We start from the raw sequence: 19,828 nt of genomic DNA on the forward strand, positions 1-19,828 counted from the left end.
AATTTTGTTTAAAAGTGATTAAAAATAAAGAGAAAAAATATTTTTAAATTTATGTACATATTTCCACTTTCCGCCTTCTTTATCCATTGTCTAAATTCCAATTTCTATGTGGTATCATTTTACTTCTGCTTATAGAATTTATTTTAACATTTCTTAAAGTGCAAGTTGGTAAGTGGTCAATTCCACTTTTTTTGGTTTAAAAAAAAGTCTTAATTTATCTCAAATTTTGAAGACATTTTTGCTGGGAAGAAAATCTGGGTAGACAGTTTGTTTTTCAGTACTTTAGAGATAATGTTCCATTGTTTTTAACTTTTCATTGTTTATGATGATAAGTCTGCTGCTCTCCTTTTTCCTTATGTTTACAAGTCTTTTACCCTCTGGCTACTTTTAAGGGTTTTTTTCTTTATTATTATTTTTTTAAAAAGACATTTGATTACAATGTAGCTTCATATGATTTTGTTCATGTTTTTCTCCTTAGATTTACTGAGATTCTTGTGTTTGTGATTTAAAATATTTTAACCAACTATTATTTAATGGCTATTATTTCTTCAATCTTTTTTTTCTGTACTTTCCTCTCCCATCTATATTTTTCTTTAAGAGTTCAATTACATATGTTAGGCCATTTGATATTGCACTGCAGGCCACAGAATAGGACAATATTTTTATTTATTTATTTTGGATAGTTTCTATTTCTATGTCTTCAAGTTCACTAATTTTTAATCCTGCAGTGTACATCTGATACTAATTTTACCAAGTGCATTGTTTTTTAAAATATTTTTTATTTATTCATTTTAGAGAGGAGAGAGAGAGAGACAGACAGACAGACAGACAGAAAGGAGGAGCAGGAAGCATCAACTCCCATATTTGCCTTGACCAGGCAAGCCCGGGATTTTGAACTGGCGACCTCAGTGTTTCCATGTTGATACTTTATCCACTGCACCACCACAGGTCAGGCAAATGCATTGTTTTTTAATTGTAGATATTGTAAGTTTTTTTCTCTAGAAGTTGAATTCTGGTCTTTAAAAATTATTTTTTATATCTCTTTTTATCATTGCATGTTTTCCTTTATATCCTTAAAAGTATTTAGAATATTTTTTATAGCTGGCTAATGGTTCTTCTTTACTAATTCTATAGTCTCTATTATTTTTGTATCTGTTCTTATTGATTGGTTTTTCTTCTGGTTATGTCATATTTTCCTACTTCTTTCCATGACATCAATCAGATACTAGGTATTTTGAATTTTTTGTTATCAGTGCTGAATTTTATTTCTTTAAAGAGTGTTGGACTTGTTCTGGTGTGCACTTAAGTTACTTGTGAATCAGTCTGATCCCTTTAAGGCTTGTTCTCATGCTTTGCTATGGCAGATCTAGACTAGCCTTCATACTTGAAATAATTTTGCCCACAACTAATGCATAGCATTTATTACAACTTGATCCACATATGCATTTTTAATAAAGTCCCCCACTCTAGTTAGTAGAAGCACACTCTGTATTTTGCCCAAATGAGCTCTGAAAACTATTTCTCTTATTACTTTACATTGATTTACAAGCCTTAGGTAGTTTCACTCTGTGGGTAATAAGTATTCAACCATAGACTCAACAGGTCTCCTTTGTAACTTGCCTCTATTTGATGACATCACTAGGCATTCTGTTAGTTTATCCTGCTTTGAAAACTTCTCCAAGCAGTAAGTAGAGTTATCATAGGATTTATTTCATATATTCCTCTTCTTTTAAGAATATAATTTTGTGCCACTTGCTATTCAGTAGCTGATTTTATGTCATGAACTCTGTCTGATTTCTAATTGTTTATATCAGGAGGGCAGGTACTATGATAGTTAATACTATAAGGGAGGAAGTTGGCACTTTTGCTTGTTTTTGTATGGTAATTTATTTATAATAAGTTTGTATAGTTTTCTCAACTATCCCACTATGAGAAAAACCATTCTTAATTATCATATTGTGTTTTTTTCTCCTTTTTTGTTAAAAACATTATCTTTTAAGAGACGGCTATGACAGTATATATAAATGCTTTTTAATACCTTTTCCTGGGCTATAACAGTGAAAAACATTTTGCTTCATTACCTTAGCAGTGAAATATACCCATACAGAGACCAACAAAAGTTATAACCAAAAGAAATTGCTCATATCTACATGTTTGGCCAGCTGGGCATCACAAGGTCTTAAGTCTACCCTTCTAACTGTATAAAAAGTGTTATTAAAGTTGTAAATATAACCAGGTCTCTGCCAACTAATGATGTACACAGGTTTTTGTCAGTTCAGGTTCTCCAGGAAATAGACACTAAGATGGAGTTAAGAGTGCAAGAGATTTGGGGGTGGTAAAATCATAAATTATAACTGAAGTACCAGAAGGAGTAGGCAAGAATAGCCTTCAGATTGTTCTTTTTTTTTTTTTTTTTTTGACAGACAGAAAGGGGGGGAAGATGGAAAGCATCAATTCTTTGTTGCAGCACATTAGTTATTCATTGATTGCTTTCTCATATGTGCCTTGACTGGGGGCTACAGCAGAGGGAGTGACCCCTTGCTCAAGCTGGTGAGCCCATGCTTAAGCCAGATGAGCCCATGCTCAAGCAGGTGACCTCGGGGTTTCTAACCTGGGTACTCTATATCCCAGTATAATGATCTATCCACTGCACTACCACCTGGTCAGACCTGGTCAGGCACCTTCAGATTGAACTAACTGCTATAAATGAAGATGGGGAGAGAAAAAGTATTGTTTAGGAAAAGGCCCACCTTGGGCTAGAGTTCTGAGAGAGTATCAGCTATCCCAATGGGGAGTTCCAATACAAAGAAGGCAGAAATGGCCAGGTTCTATTAATTCTGTCATACTCTTCTATTGGCCAGGATTTTCCAGGAAGAGGGGGGTCTTCTCAGCTCAAATGTTACAACAGATCCCAAAAGCACTGCTGCTGGTAATTGTCACCTACCTTCACTTACAGAGATAGGTTTGTTTTTAAAGGGAGAGTAGAACAGAGCTTCTCCATGACCTTCATCCTAGTCTAATGCACTAAGGCTGCAGACATAGTGTTCCTGAGAGGAAGCAGCCCAGATAAAAAAAAATGTGTTTGCCTCAGTCCATTGGGCTGTTAGAACAGAATACCACAGACTGGTTTATAAACAGCAGAAACTATAACTTACAGTTCTGGAAATTGAAAGTTCAAGATCAGGGTGTCAGCATGGTCAGGTGAGGACCCTGTTCTGGACACAGACTTCTCATGGTATTTTCACATGTCAGAAGGAGCTAAAAACTTTGTGGGATTTTTTTTAAAGAGCGCTACTCCCATTTGTGAGGAATCTACTCTCATGGCATAATGATCTTCCAAAATCCCTACTTCTTAATATCATCACCTTCGGGAATTAAGAGTTCAACCTATGAAATTTGGGGGGACACAAACATCTAAACCATAGTAGCATCCTTTTTCTCAGGATATGTCCTAGTCTTTTAGGATAAGCATAGGTCTGGCACTGGCACAACAATCACTACTTCTGATTCCCTAGCTGATGTTTTGAATTTGAGTTCTTGTGCCATAGTGTCCTAATTTCCTTACCCATAAAATGGAAATTACAACAATATGCCCTTCCAGGCCAAACATAAAATGAAATAACATATGGAGTGGGGGGGGGGACATGTGGAGGAAATAGAAAGATATAATCTGTATCTTTTTTAAGCCAAGATATTTTATAAGAAATCTTTATGTCTTTGTCAATTAGCATGGTCTCTCCTTCTCCATCACATTTTAATTTATGTCATATGGATATTGACATCTCAGTTTTCTCCAAAGTAATAGACATAGTACTACCCCCTCTTTAAGTTATTACAAATACCCATAAAGAGTCTTTTTTTTTCTCTTATTTGGAAGCACTATTAAGTTAATTCTTACATTATAATGTGATAAAATTACTTGGGTTGCTTGTGGTCACACTGTTGCAACATCACTGAACTTTCTACTTATTATTAGTTCTCAATTTAAGAACTTATCATAAATTACCTTCTTCTTTAGTATTCATAGTTTTCTTCCCTTGAAGTAAAAATTTAGTTTCATCATCTTTTCTGAAAAGTCATGATTCATTGTTTGTTCAGACACAGTGTCCTAAATTTAAAAGTCACAGCAGACAGTTCAGTAGGACAGGAGAAAACAGAATACAATAAAATGCTGACTCATCATAGAGCACAACTTTGATTAAATCCCCAAAAATCTAAATTATGATCTTGTTCAAAATGAATTTTCACCACAGAGAGTAAAGTTATTGAGAAAGCAAAAATATAAGCTACATGCCACGCCCCATCAACAGTGATTTGAAAGGGCAGCAAGGTGACTTGAACTAAAATTCAGCTCCAATCTAACACCCAACCAAAATCATTTTAGATTCTTCTACAGTGGTTTAAGGAATGCTTCCTCCGTTCCCTGATTTACAGTCTTACCATCCCACTAGGATTTGTGGTTGGAGGAAATGGTAAAAATGTCATGATATGTCAGCAGGAATGTCTAAAACAATGGAGGCACATGTAGGAAAGGGAGTGTGTCCAAGGATGGGAACCTTTGAACAAACATTTCTAGGGAAGTACGACAATCCTCTTTGCTGACCTATGAGGATAGAACCACGAGGAAGGTAGGCGGGTGGCCAGACTTCCCCTGCTTTCATTCTATCACTGCTTGCTCTTGCTTACCAAAGGCTTCTATTTCTCAAGGACATAAACCAAAAATAAGGCTAGGAAGGTAGCTGCACCCTGAACTGCTCCTTTCATCAGTAGTGTTCCTGGGAACACAGACCAGGGAGGATTTCCTTTTGTGGAAGTCACGAGAAAAGAAAGTTGGTAAAGACTCAAATATGTCTCCAGCACTGGCAACGCAAAGGAGGCTTAGCCTCTGCCTTCGAATAACTTATCTTCCACCAAGAAGATAAGGAAAAATTCATCTGAAACAAAAGTGAACAAAATAAGGTTATACACAATTTTGTTCTAGATCATTGCTCCATTAGTCAGAGTCCATTTCATTTAATTCTCATACCTTCCCTCATATAAATCCTTCTCTAGAGGTTAAAATTCTCTACATTCCTCTTTCTGCGTTTGTGGGTGCAACTTAAGAGGAGAGGTCTATATCTCCCACTTGCTTTTACCCTTATGTATTGGGCCTGATATACATATATTATTTTATATTATGAATTGGTTAAAACTAATGAAAGAAATAGATCAATTGTGATGAGGTAGTCCAAAAGTCATTTACAAAATCTTGATCTCAGAACTCTAGGAGGCCCTCAATATATATGCTGTGAATGAATGAATGGTTTGAAGAAACAAAGTATTCTAAGATAAGAAAACAACAGCAGAGAGGCATGAGAATGGCATATGAATGCATCTGAGAGAGATTAGCCAAAGTAGAGCTACAGTTAAGTAGCATAAAATAAGAGAAAGAGAGGATCACCAAAAAGGAGAAATTATGGGTCCAGAAAACCCAGAAAAGAGGCTTAGATTTGATGTCCTAGAGAACAGGGAGTCTTTGAAGGTTTGGGGACCAATGAATTGTGGAACAAGAGTGTCCAAGGAAGATGAATAGCTTTGCCATATAGGATGGGTTAAGAAGAGGCCTTACCTAGTCCAACTCTGAGCCCAGGCCAGCCAGGCAGGTGTGAAGTGATGGCTGGGGGAGGGGGAGGTGATGGAAAGGAAGGGGTGTGGATAAGAGGCATTTCAAAGGAAGACTCAGCAGGATTTAATAAACACTTTTCAGTAGATCAAAATCCGTGGGCTTACTGAGTCTGCAGCAGAAGAGATAAGAAAATGACTAACACTTGTAGAAGGAGCAAAAGATGCAAGGACTAGGAAATAGAAGCCAGGCCTGGGAGTCAGCTACCCGCGACCTTGCCCAACGCACTTGTTAATTCATTCCTTAAAATCAGAAGGTAGCTTCAGCCCAATGGAAACTTGCTAGCCTCCTGAACTCTGCCATCGTATAAGGTTTAAGGTGCAAAGAGTAAAGACACTCCAATTCTTGTCATTAGCAGCCTTTCTGGAACTTTCTGGAACTGCCACTTCACAACGCAGAATTCTTCTGACCTTGCTAAATAATCCCCACTTAGTCCTGCCCCCTCTGAAGCTAAGAGCACATTGAAATAAGCACCCAGGCATGCCTTTCTTTGCTGGTTGAATTGGGTCTATGAGCAACACTAGAAGGTGACCACAGTTTCTTATTTCAGCATTTAAAATACTCAATGTGATGTGTAGAAAGAGTAAACTCATCCTGTTGTAGAAATACATGTCAGTATATGTATAAGGTCTAATGGAAAGTTCTGTCCGTTTCTATCATGACAAGTTTCAACATGTAAGCACATGTTTATTTGGCGCATGTGTGCCTCTCTATTTTTATCACTTAATGTATACATACTGACGTAGCAAATTAACTAAAACAAAGTTGATTCACGTTAGTCTTATATGTGAAGCGATAGTGTACCCATGGCTACTGATAAAGTTCATTTACGCCACTGTAATTTTTACGAATTTCAACAAGGAAGAAATGCTACAGAAGCATGTCTGTTGCATCCACCATATTCCCCGTACTTAGCACCCTCTGACGATCACTTGTTTTTGTCCTTACAAAATTTTTTGAAGGGCAAAAAATTCAAAAATGAAGAAGATATCAAACAAGCACTGGTTCAATTTTTCACATCAAAAGATAAAACATTTTTCAAAAATGGAATATACAAATTGCTCTCACACTGGCAAGAAATCATTAATAATAATGGCAATTATATTATTTAATAAATTTTATTGACGGTAAGAAAAATTTGTATTTTGTTTTATTTCAAAAACGGACAGGACTTTCCGGTAGACCTTATATATACAAAAGTAAGTACAATACAATTAAATTAAAAAGTGGAACTATAAAAACATCCATCCACTATTCATTTTCTTTACATTTTCTCTTTGTGAGAATCTTTCTTTGGTGGGGATATGGCATTTCTATGGATTCTGCCATCTGAGGGTCCAATTTAGGGTCCCACTGTTCTTATATCTGTTCAGGAGGAAAGAAGGACTTCAATAAAGGGAAGAATTGTGGTATAGTCATATATCACAAGCGGAAATGATGGAATAGAAAAATGTGCATGATAAAACTTTATCCATTGCAAGAAGGAAATGATGACTATGTGACAGGAGAGGTGTGATAGTTAATGATATGATGGTAATCGTATTGCAACGTACAACTATGTTAAACCAATGAAACATGTTGTTCACATTAAATTTACACACTGTTATATTCAATTATATCTCAATAAAAATAAAATAACAACTTTATCCACATGACTAAAACTCAAAAACAAAACAGACAAATTGCAAAAGAATACCTATCTATCTAATATATAGCTAAAGCTACATATCCAAATATATAGATATTATCTATGTACATAGCACGATTCTGTTTATGTAATCTAAAACCTGTAAAAAAACATACTATTTTTTTTTTGTTTAGGGACACATGAATGTATAGGAAAATCTAAAGACTTGTATCTGGAAGGGAAAGGATGGAATATGGGGTGTACAGAAGGGCTTTACTTGTATTTGTAAGAGGTCATTTCTTTAGCTGGGTAGTGTCTGCATGGGTGTTCACTGTATAATCCCTCACACCTTTCTGTAGCTTTGAAACATTTAAAGATATATTTTCTTTCAGTCTTCAGTTCATTCCTGGGAAGCAGGGTGGAAGCCCACCCACACTGGCACTGCCACCCCACTGCACAGAAGCAGACCCCCTTCCTCCTTCCACAGTGTCGAAGAGATTCATATCCAAGGCAGAGAGACAAACAGGAAGAGAGGATACCTCTGGGTAACGGGTTCAGTTATTAAAGGGGAAAATATCTTTCATTCAATCTTCACTAGTAAGTTCTAAAATTCTGCACTTTTTTTTTTTTTTTTTTTTTTTTACTTTTGCTACACACAATTTCCCTTCCCGGAGGAGGAGGGGCATCATTTCTTAGCATTCCTTAGCGAGGGAAAGGGCTTCTTCCCATTACGATGCTGAGGAAGGCAAATAGGGGAGAGTCACCAAAAACGCTCCACAGCCTCCGCCTCACTGGGCCACAGAAAGGGGATTAGTAAAGCACCATTAACCCCACAGTGAAAACACATCAGTTTAAGGTTTTCTTTCATCCTAAATGCAGTTTATAAACACTGTCTTATCACAGGGAGAATGTTTATCTTCATGTGTTATAAGTAGATTCCCAAAAAACAACAGTAGCTAATGAAATTAAATACGATGTTGGAAAATCTATTTTCTCCTTCCAGCAAAAATGAGGCACAGAGGAGAGTTAATCCAGAGTATGGTTTAGTTTAAGCATCCTCTACTCTGATTAGTTCAGAAGCTTTATTAATAAGTTTAAGAGAGCCAGGGTTTTGAACCTAAAAACTTCTACTTTTTCCATTCCTTACACTAAATTTCTAAAGCAAGTGACGAGATGGGGGTGTTATATTTTTTTAATGGCTTTACAGTGCCAAATGTTAAGACACATTCTAGTAATTTATGATCATTTATCTGAGAAGTGGTTGATGAAAAGGGAATTTAATTACAGCTCTGCTGTCCTCCCAATTCCAACCAACCAAAGAGGTTCTTGAGAATCTCTGTTTGTTTTTATTTATATGTACACTTCCAGAGGCTAATTTGACTAAAAACCTTAAATGAACTTGACTTTTTAAAAAGCTTTCCTTAAGGGTTAATAATGTGTTTTTATCCCTATCATCATTTTTTCAAGGGAGGGTCATTAAGCATAGTTACTAATGAAATGATTAAACAAATGGAGAAACAAGGCAGACTGTCATTTCCAAAGGGCCAATATGCAAATTTAAATGTGTCTCGGTTCTCAAACATTGGTGCACATGAATCTGCTCAGCATGTGCCACACAAAACTTCTGACAATGTAGGATCTCAGTAAAGGGACTGGAAAGCCCAGTGCCACTGATCACTTAGTTATTTCCCCTGGTGTGAGGGTCGCAGGGCGGCAAGTCAACAATGGGACTATGTGTGCAGTACTGTCTAAACCCAGAGTCGGAGCACGTGTGCTCAGAGGAATGGCTGCCATCAGGAAGACAAAAATTTTGGAAGTTAGGGCTCTCTTGGAATATTTGAAATGTGGGGTTTCCAAGGATAGCTGAGGTTAGAAGCGGGGCAACTCCAATGGACAGGTTAGAAGGAAGATAACATTTTTACATTTTATAACTGACAACTTTTCTCTTGCTCTCTTTTGTCTTCTTAGGACAGACAAGTTGTCTTATTCCATTCAGGTCTATATAGTTGAATCTCATGATTTGCAGCTAATCTGATTGCTATCTCATCCACTATCTAATTGTTACATCTGGTTTATATATCAATTATCCAGGGCTTCTACCCTTTCCTTTTATCCTCTCTTTCTCCTTGGAGGTAATCTAATTTCCTGGCTGGCTTTCACATTGTCCTAGCATTGAGAAAGACCTGTAGTCCTGAGTGGTTCCTGGTTTGGGTTTCTCATCTTGCTTGGTCTCTGGTCATTGGCGTCTTTCCTTGTCATGCCCACGGTGTCCAGTCTTCATCCTGGTCTTTGGAGGGTCATCCTGAAATCCATAGACTTTTTCATTACCTCTGCTCTGTCTTGGTGCTGTCACCTTCGATCCGGATCCTTTCTGATGTACTAGTTTGCTTGCCCTCCTGTGTCCCTGATTCCTTCTGGGGCTTGAGAATTCTCAGCCGCTTCCTCTGTACCCCTACATAGTGGGTGGGGTCCTAGAAAGCTACCCAAATCTACCTCCAGGGCATCTCCCTGAGACCTTACTATTTTACTGCTCCAATTTTATGAACTGGATTTATCTGTACGACTTGAAGGCTTAAAACAAACAAATCACCACATACACACAGCAGATGTCCTGATATTTACAGATTCATTTTAAACCTATCTGGAAGTTTTGTCCCTGCCCCTAGTCCACGGTATTGGTCTATGAAAGGAAGGAGAGAATTAAGCAGTAGTTTAAAGATAATAGTTGAGTTTAGAAAAGGATTATCTGGAACAGAGGATAATAAAAAAAGGTTTTACTCATTCACTTATTTATTTACCATTCATTTATAAATATTGACTATATTGATTATATAAGTGTAAGCAAGACATGGTCCAAGCTTTTCAGGAATTTCCAGCTTCGTTGAGAGCAGGCATGTGAGCAGGCATTTCCAGGGCATACTGGGGGCATACAAAAGTAAATGGGTACGTGTAGAGAATGGCAGGTTGCTTGGGGATTCAGGAAAGTTTTCTTAGAGAAGCTGATGCTTCTGTTAAGACTTGAGGCATGATTAGGCAGGCTATAGTCGAGATTGGGGTAGAGCTTTTTTGCCAATGGGAATAATGGAAGTAAAAATATGGGAGCATGAAACATGTGTAGTATGATTCAGTATAGCTGGAGCTAAAAAAGGTAAAGTGGGGCCTAGGAAGAGGTAAAAAAGGGAAGATGAACAGGAAAGAAACATAAAATGAAAGGGTTGGGGGTTTTAATGTAAGACCTGGGAAACAATTGAATCTTTGAATCAGGAGAGAGATATGAGCATATCTACCTTGTAGAAAGTGTGGGGAGTGGACTCGAGCAGGATTGAAAGTAGGGAGGCCAGATAAGAAAAGATGAGAATGTGAATTAAGGAGGCAGCAGTTAGAAAAAGAGGACTGGACGGCTATGAGAAACACTTAGTAACTAGGATTGATTACTCACTACTCTTGGTGACAGCAGAGAGGAAAATTTTAGCAATGATTGAAAGTTTAATAGGTAATTAAACAAGTCAGGAACTAAGTGTCAAGGTCTGGGCTAATTGTATAGATTTAGAAGCCATAAGTGTCAAGATTGCATTAATGACTGTGGTAATCTTTACATGCTTAAATGTGTCCTTATTTTGTACCAATACTTTGGTTGAGTATGAGTATTATAAATGGAAATGATAGGTTTGAAGTGTTGATTCATGTTCAAGTATACAGGCTTGTTGATGAGGTGTCCACTTCCCACTTTCGTCTTATTCTCTGATTCTTCTCTCACCTCTGGGAGAACTCTGAAAGAAGAAAATAAAGAACAAAGATTGAAATGTAACAATACCAGCATCTTAAGGGTTAAGAAGAGGGCATGCAATCTTACAAGAGCCCAAAGCAATGGAAGTCAAAGAACCAGGAAGTTATCAAGTATTTAAAGGGGAAGGCTGAGAGGCTTTCAAGAAAGAAATATTCAACAATGCCAAATTCCAGAAAGATCAAGTAAAATAAGATGAGAATGGGCCCATTAGATCTGGCAATCTGTAAATTAACTAGAACAGTTTTAGTGAGGTATTGGACTGGAAAACTGAATGAGGGCCTTTCAATTCAAAATGGAAGACTGAATGCACACACCTACTTCCCTTTTCAACCTTATGAGATGACCAGAAGAGCTACAAAGGAGTCTAAATCCATAAGAGAATTGAGAAATGGAAGGAGAGGTCATCAATATACCAAACATTTTAATAAATTCTGGAAGAAAAACAAATTCTATTTACTTTGTGACTAATCGAAACCAAGTAAGCTCAAAACTAGAACATGCACAGAAGGGAAAAGAAAAATGGTCTTCCCATGGGATCTGGAAAGTTCTAAGATGAGTTAGAAGGCAATTATACCTTAAATGCAGAAAGAGATGTGGATGATATTGTTAATATGTATGGGGAAAAAAATGTAGAAACGTGTGAGGACATGGCACTCGAGATGTTGGACTAAGGAGGGTAGAAGATAGTTTTCAAATGGGCCAGATTTACAAAACGCTCTATCCTTAGTGGTTTTATGCTGCAAAACATTATTTCTGACTAAGGAACTATTTCACATTGAAAGTTTTAAAGCAGTGTGTCTTCTTTTTTTTCTTCTTTTTCCAAGTGAGAAGAGGGGAGATAAAGACAGACTCCCACATGCACCTCTACCAGGATCTACCCAACAACCCCCATCTGGGGCCAATGCTCTGCCCATCTGGAGCCATGCTTTCAACCAAGCTATTTTTAGTGCCTGAGGTGGAAGCTCCACAGAACCATCTTCAGTGCTTGGGGCTTGAACCAATTGAGCCATGGCTGCAGGAGGGGATGAGAGAGAGAGAGAGGGAGAGAGAAGAGAGAGGGGGAGAGGTGGAGAAGCAGATGGTCGCTTCTTCTGTGTGCCCTGACAGGGAATTGAACCCAGGACATCCACACAGCAGGCCAACACTCTATCACTGAGCCAACTGGCCAGGGCCAGCAGTGTTTCTTTATAGCAGCATTATTGACATTTTGGATGCGATCATTCTTTGTTGTAGAAGTTGGTTCTGTGCATTGTAGGGTGCTTAACATCATCTCTGTCCTCTTCTCACTAGATGCCAGTAATACCCCTCCCACACACACACAGAAGTCATAACAATCAAAAATGTGTCCAGACATTGCCAAGTGTCCCTCACAGAACAAATCATCCCATCTTGAGAGTCAACGATTTAAAGCAATATACTGTAAACCTCGTGCAAAGAGGAATTGGCTGTTTTGAACAGCTGCATGGTTTATTTTAGAGTCAGTTACAGCATCAGCTGGGAGAAAACACCCAACCTCAATATACTAAAATAGTATATTTTAGGATGTGGTTTATTTTCTGAATCAGTATCCAATAAAAGTGATGATTCTCTCCTAGCCGAAATACATTGGTCTGGGAATCAAAGTATGGAAGATGGCTACCATCTCTTATTATTATATCTAATGATTCACTTAAAAATGTATGCTGTACCATTCCTACAACAATGGTGCTGCTATGTTAGAGATCTTGATACCAAAGGAAGGAATTAAGGGTACAAAACAATTGCTTTGTTTGATTGGAAACTGAGGTCAGCATCTGCTTACTTCTTGCTTTTTTTGTTAAAGGGAAAACAATTCTAAAGACAAGGTTGAGTCGTAACTGAGGTAACTGAGTCTGCCCAGTAAGCATTGTTGCCACACAACGGTGGCAAGGGTGGTAGAGAGAGAATATCTGGGTTATCTCCTATCATGGCCATGCTCAGAAAGGTTAATGGGGGAATTCCACTTCTGGTTAGGAATCCTATCTGTTAGATTAATCCCCCCATGGCCATTAGAAAACCTCAAACATTTTAAGAGTGGTTTTAAGGCATCAGAAAGACATCAAAGCAGCCAAGACCTGAGTGGGGTGGAGAGGGGGGAACCCAATGAGGTGAACCAAGAAATTCTGTGCTATTTTTCTCTTGATGCCTTTGCTGAACTCTAAGTAATGAGATGGTGAGTCTGAAAAACAGTAAAATGTAGCCATTAAGAGTCAGAAAAGTTGAGTAGATCTTCAGCTGTCTCACAGGAATGGGGAGTGAAACGCTGGCAGTCAGGATTACCACAGCAGCCAGACTGCAAGGCTAAAGATCCTAGAGGAAAGGAACACACATTAAAATGAGCCGGGCATTCTACTTCTGTTTTCTTGGAAGCTTTCATAAGTTGCAAAGACTGTAGGTGGAGACTTCAATCTGAAACTGGATACATAGAGGTTGAGACATTAAATAGAAATATTGGTAGTTTCTTAGCACTGAGGAGATTAAAACTGTAGTTCAGAGCCCACCAAGTTAAAGCCCTCTGATAAACACCAAAATCTTTGTGATCTCCCAAAACACTACACCCTAGAAATAAGGACACACTAGAAACACATCAAACCTTCCAATGACTAAAACCCTTCCTTGAATCAGATCAGTTCCTGATTGGATTAAGTGATTTGCTCCTATTGTGACTGCCTGCCAAAAGCTAAAGGAAATCCTCTTTGGAGAAAGATGACATTATACAGATCCTCTGTAACATATTCTATAACCTACACAATATCCAACATTCAATAAAAACTTATCGAGAAACAGAATCAAGTTGGGAAAATTAGAATTAGATGCACAGAAGATCCAGATAAGAAAGTTTTGAGGTATAGATGCTAAACCAACTATGATGAGTGTATTTCAAAAGATAAAAAACAAAATATAAACTTTTACCATATACCCATATTTCCCCATGTATAAGACGCACCTTAATTTTGGGGCCTGAAATTTGAAAATAAATGTATTACATAAAGTTATTGAACTCAAGTTTTATTTATTATAAAATTCATACAATTTCTCATCCATGCAAAAAAATGGGAAATGCAAGTTAAAAAATCTACCACCACTGTATAAGAAGCACCCAGTTTTTAGACCTCAAATTTTTTGAAAAAGGGTGCATCTTATACATGGGGAAATATGGTAATTGTATCTATTTAGAGGAAGACTCAAATGGAACTAACAGATACAAGTGAAATAAAGAATACAATAGATAGATACAAAAGCAAATTATATCCAAAAAGAATAAAGAGAAGTAGTCTGGTGAATAGATTAATAAAAATTATCCAGATTAAAATAGGGTAAAAGAAAGAATGGGCAATATGAAACATGACAGAAAGTTCTTAAAATTTGTATAATGGAGGTATGGGGGAAGAAAGAGAAAATATAGCATAAGAAATATTTAATTAGATAGTTGTAGAAATTTTCCAAAATGGACAAAAGCCACAGATGCAAGAATACTTAAGAATCTCAGGTATAATAAATACAAAGAATATCACACTTAGGTAAGTTACTCTAAAAGTGCTAAAAACAAAACAAGGCAAGAAAATCTTATTTGAAGACAAGAAATATTAAAAATAGCCAGAGGGGAAGTTATATTACTTTAAAAAGACTAAAAATAACAGAAAAGATGAAAACTACAAGACAAAGAAATGACATTCTTTAAAGTAGAGAATAATTACCATCCTGAAATTCTGTACACAATGAAAATGTCCCTCAAAATTGAAGGTGAATGGGCAAAGACCTCAACAGATACCTCACCAAAGAAGATATACAGATGGAAAATAAGTATATGAAAAGATGTTCCACATCATATGAAATCAGGGAAATGAAAATTAAAGCACCAATGACATGGTACTTCATGATAATTAGAATGACCAAAACCCAGAACACTGACAACACCAAATCCTGGTGAGGATGTGAAACAATAGGAACTCTGATCCAGGGCTGGTAGGAATGTAAAATGGTACAGACACTTTGGCAGTTTTCTACAAAATCAAACACTCTTATCATATGATCCAGCAATCATGCTGATTGGTATTTACCCAAAGAAGTGAAAAATGTAGGTCTACCTACACACAGATGTTTATAGAAATTTTGTTCATAGTTGCCAAACCAGGAAGCAACCAAGATGTTCTTCAATAGGTGACTGCATGAATAAATTGTGGTACATCCAGACAGCAGATTATTTAAAATTAAAAAGAAATGAGCTTCCAAGCTATGAAAAGATAGAGGAATTTCAAATGCATAGTACCAAGTGAAAGAAGCCATTTTGAAAGGCTACATATTATATAGTTTCAACTATATAACTTCTGGAAAAGGCAAAACTATGGAGACAATCAAAAGATCAGTAGTGCCAGGGGTTAGAGGGAGGAGGGAAAATAAATAAGTGGAGAACAGAGGATTTTTTAGGACAGTGAAAATACACTGTATGATACCATAATGATGGATGCATGTCATTAGAGATTTGTCCAAGCCAATAGAATTTACACCAAGAGTGAAATGTAATGTAAACTGTGGACTTTGGGTGACTATGATGTGTCAATGTAGGTTCATGAATTTTGGCAAATATACCACTCTGGTGGGCTGAAAATGGTGCAGGTACTCATGTGTGGGGGCAGAAGGTATATGAGAAATCTCTGTACCTTTCCCTCAATTGAATCTTAAACTGCTCTAAAAAAATAAAGTCTTAGAAAATAAAATTAATTAAAATGGAAAAAAATTGAAGGCAAAATAAAGGCAATTCCAAAAACAAAAGCTGTGAGAATCCATCACCAGCAGACTAACAGGAAGAGAAGTAATTCAATAAATTTTAAGCAAAATAAACTTAGTATCAGAAAAAAGCACGAAAATGTAGGAAGAAATAAAGATCAAGAAACAGAGTAATGATGTTAATAAATCTAATTGAATATTGACTTTTTCAAACCATAACCAACAAAGTAATAAAAAAAAGAATTAGAAAATGCTTCATTAACCAAAGAAAGAGAAAAAGAGATTATAGAATAGATGGGACAAATAGTAAACAAAGAGTAAAATGATAGATATGATATAAACCCAAATATATTAGTAATTATGTTAAATATAAAATAACTCAATGACATAATTAAAATATAAAGGTTTTAAAGACTGAATTAAAACAACAAAATCCACGTATATATATGCTAGTTTAAAAAGACACATCTTAAATATAAAGAAAATAATTGAAAGTAAAAGAATGAGAAAATGTACATACAATATTAAAATTAACCAAAAGAAAGCCACTATAGCTATAATATATACAATGTAGATTTGGCCAAGAAGCCTGACTAGTAATAATAATAATAATAATAATAATAATAAAGAAGGGCAACTTATATATTTAGAAGGGTCAATCCACAAGAAGATGAAACTCTTTTAAATTTGTTTATGCCTAAGAGCATCGCTTCTAAATCTATAAAGCAAAATTTCATAAGACTAAAAGGAGAAATAGACACATCTACAATTAGAATAGGATACTTTAATATGCCTCTGTCTTTAACTGAATTAAGAATAAACATTAGTAAAGATATAGAAGATCTGAAATATATATATATGAAAAGAGAGCAAGAGAAAGGGAAACAGTATACTCAATAGATGCAGAATACACATTCTTTTCAAGAGCACATGGAACATTTACTAAAATTGGCCATTCTGGACCATAAAACAAGTGTTAACATATTTTGAAAATTGGGATCAACAAAATATATTCTCTGATCATATTGGAATTAAGTTAGAAATCAGTTAAAATAGGATAATAGAAATACCTAAATGTTTGGAAATTGAGCAATACACTTACAAATAATCTATGGAAGAAAGAATTCTTAGTGGAAATTAGAAAATATTTTTTATTAATTTTAATTTATTGTGTTAACATAGATTCAAGTGTCCCACTCAATATAACACCCTCACCCCCAACAATGTGCACCCAATTATACTCCTTCAAAAATGTTCAGTAATGGAAATATAGCATACTAAAACTTGTGGTATCATACCAACTCAATATAATTTGTGGTCCTTGCATTGGCTTATCTCATACCTCCTACAAATAAATAATAAAAAGATAATACTGCATGGTAATTAATTAGAAAACCCTGAATAAATACACAATTTCCTAGAAAAAAAATAGTCACCAAAATAGCCTCAAAAAGAATAAAATATCTGAATTGTTCTAAATGTATTCAAGAAATAAAAACTTTTCAGAAGAAAAAAAAACTGCAGGCCTAAGTGCCAGGCGATGGCACAGTGGATAGAGCATCAGACTTGGACATGGAGGATTTAGGTTCAAAACCCTGAGGTTCCCGGCTTGAGAGTGGACTCATCCAACTTGAGCACAGGCTCACCAGCTTGAGTGCGGGGTCGCTGGCTTGAGCATGGGATCATAGACATGATCCCATGGTTGCTGGCTTGAACCCAAATGTTGCTGGCTTGAATACCAAGGTTGCTGGCTTGAGCCCAAGGTCGCTAGCTTGAGCAAGGGGTCATTTACTCTGCTATACCCCCCCCCCCACTCCACCCCGGTCAAGGCACATAGGAGAAAGCAATCAATGAACAACAACAAGGTGCTGCAATGAAGAATTGATGTCTCTCATCTCTCTCTCCCTTCTTGTCTGTCTGTCCCTGTCTGCCCTCTCTCTGACTCTCTGTCTCTGTCAAAGAATAATAATAATAAAAATTTTTTTAAAAAAAGAAAACTGCAGGCCCAGATATCATCCTTAGTGAATTCTTCTAACATTTAAGGAAGAAACAGTACTAGTCTCCAAAAATTAGAAAATTTAACGAAAGATTACAACAACTTTAAATAAGCAAGACCATCAATGACTCAGAACTTTTCAGGTTTGAAGTATGATTTAACCCACAGAAGAAACAACTGCCTGAAAGCAAAGAGAACATTGAACAATTAATAGAATAAGGAAATCAGACAATAACGATAGCTTTTAAACCAGTTACAGACATGTGAACTACATCTATCTATATTTTATTTTTTTCTAGTTATATATATAATATAAATGAGTTTTAAATTGAAATTATATTTTTCTCTTTAGATATTACATACATGATATATATCTTTATAATTTCTATTTCTAAAATAATTTTTTCTCTTCTTCTCTTTCCCATGCATAGTTTATATAGAGTGTATTGGTGTTCATTAACATGGTAATTTACAAGTTATGAAATATATAAGAAGGATCATAATAGAACAGGAGGAAGGATATGATATAGAAAGTGTTGACTTGTTGGTGGATGCAGAAACTGAGGAGTCATGGTGCAGAATAGGTAGGTAGGAAATAGACACTGATCCAAACATTGTCTTTCTTGAGGTTGGGTTTAGGTTTTCCCAATCCTGTGATGTGCCCATAATAATAATGCTTATAAGTTATCCTCCTTCAAGGGTTCAGCTGGAGGCTAGAAAATCCAACATGGTGATTTGTGTTAACTTGATCATCATCAGCATAATGAAGGGCCCTTAAAAAAATAAGAGTTGCAGTAGTAATGAAAGAATGAAACCCAGCATGAGCTCCCTTGGGGTACTAAGGATCACACCCAGAGGCAACATGTCTGAGTAATTTCTTCTGATCAAAGCATAGCTCAGTGCTATTCCTGGATATAGGCCTACTAAATATGTTAGGGTTTGATACTGATCAAGATTACATCAACAGATAGTTGAATGAACAAATGGATTAACATCATACTTTAAATATGAGCCCAAGAATGCCTTTGAAAACAGCTGCTCCGAGAAGTATTGGAACAAACTCATGATAACAGACCAACACATTTTGGCCCCCAGGACAGAGAGTCAGCCAACTGATGAACTTAATAAAAGCATTGTATTATCTGATACTAAGGCTGCAAGGAGCTCAAATCCCCCAAGAGCAGAAAGAGAAGCTAAAAGTATGAGGTTCTAATGGAGCCCTCACTAAATCAAAAGGGAAGTCCAAGCTCAAGAAAGACGGGCCAATTACCAAGTCAGAGACATGGGTGGTTCCCCTCATGCTGCTTCGTGTTCCATTATTTTCTTTGGCTCAGTTCAAAAAGTAGTACTTCTGGTCACCTGTCATAGCAGGAGATATTTATCTTAATAAGAGATGATTTTCATGTACTTAGTAAATTCCCATCTCATTACAAAATGTTACGAAATAACAACAGATTGCAACAAAAAGGCAACCAACCAAATGGGAGATATTTGTAAGCAACAGTTCTGACAAGGAGTTACCATCCAAAACATACAACTCAACACCAAACAAATAAACCAGGGGTCCCCAAACTATGGCCCGTGGGCCACATGCAGCCCCCTGAGGCCATTTATCTGGCCCCCGCCACATTTCTGGAAGGGGCACCTCTTTCATTGGTGGTCAGTGAGAGGAGCACATTGACCATCTCATTAGCCAAAAGCAGCCTCATAGTTCCCATTGAAATACTGGTCAGTTTGTTGATTTAAATTTACTTGCTCTTTATTTTAAATATTGTCTTTGTTCCCATTTTGTTTTTTTACTTTAAAATAAGATATGTGCAGTGTGCATAGGGATTTGTTCATAGTTTTTTTTATAGTCCGGCCCTCCAATGATCTGAGGGACAGTGAACTGGCCCCCTGTGTAAAAAGTTTGGGGACCCCTGAAATAAACTATCCAATTTAAAAATGGGCAAAGGACCTGAACAGACACCTCTCCCAAGAGGACATACAAATGGCCAACAGATATATAAA

This window comes from Saccopteryx leptura, chromosome 6, assembly GCF_036850995.1.
Source record: "Saccopteryx leptura isolate mSacLep1 chromosome 6, mSacLep1_pri_phased_curated, whole genome shotgun sequence".
NCBI classification, from domain to species: Eukaryota; Metazoa; Chordata; class Mammalia; order Chiroptera; family Emballonuridae; genus Saccopteryx; species Saccopteryx leptura.